Here is a 1,116-nt window from a genome sequence, read left to right as displayed (position 1 = left end):
AGAGTTTCCAAGACCGGCAAGGCTTAAAAGACTATGTAACCACCAAGCCAACACTGCAGGAAATATTAAGGGGGGTTCTATAAAAGAGGAAAAATCCTAAGAATAGCATTGAACAGAAATATAGAGACAATCTACAGAAAGAAAGACTTCAAAGGTAACACGATGTCAATAAAAATGTATCTATCAATAATCACTCTCAATGTGAATGGCCTAAATGCGCTCATAAAACAGCACAGGGTTGCAGATTGGATAAAACGACAGGACCCATCCATATGTTGTCTACAAGAGACCCATTTTGAACCTAAAGATACACCCAGACTGAAAGTGAAGGGATGGAGAAGCATCTTTCATGCCAATGGGCCTCAAAGAAGGCTGTGGTAGCGATTCTCATATCAGATAAATTCGATTTTAAACTAAAGACTGTAGTCAGAGATACAGAAGGACACTACATCATCCATTTTTTTAAAGATTTTATTTATTTATTTGACAGAGATCACAAGTAGGCAGAGAGGCAGGCAGAGAGAGAGAGAGGGAAGCAGGCTCCCTGCTGAGCAGGGAACCCAATGTGGGGCTCGAACTCAGGACCCTGGGATCATGACCTGAGCCGAAAGCAGAGGCCTTAACCCACTGAGCCACCCAGGCGCCCCAGGACACTACATAATTCTTAAAAGGACTATCCACCAAGATGATCTAACAATTGTAAATATCTATGGGATAGATATGGGAGCAGTGAATTACATAAGAAAACTATTAAGATAAAGAGTCATATTGATATGAATAAATTAATAGTAGGAGATCTTTTTTTTAAATCATTTTTTAATTTATTTTCAGCATAACAGTATTCATTGTTTTTTGTACCACACCCAGTGCTCCATGCAATCCGTGCCCTCTCTAATACCCACCACCTGGTTGCCCCAACCTCCCACCCTCCACCTCTTCAAACCCCTCAGATTGTTTTTCAGAGTCCATAATCTCTCATTGTTCACCTCCCCTTTCAATTTCCCCCAACTCCCTTCTCCTAACTCCCCATGTCCTCTATGCTATTTGTTATGCTCCACAAATAAGTGAAACCATATGATAATTGACTCTCTCTGCTTGACTTATTTCACTCAGCAT

The sequence above is a fragment of the Enhydra lutris genome, unplaced genomic scaffold (assembly GCF_002288905.1).
Source record: "Enhydra lutris kenyoni isolate GAN:26980312 unplaced genomic scaffold, ASM228890v2 scaffoldscaffold21, whole genome shotgun sequence".
NCBI classification, from domain to species: domain Eukaryota; kingdom Metazoa; phylum Chordata; class Mammalia; order Carnivora; family Mustelidae; genus Enhydra; species Enhydra lutris.
This window is presented reverse-complemented; position numbering follows the sequence as displayed.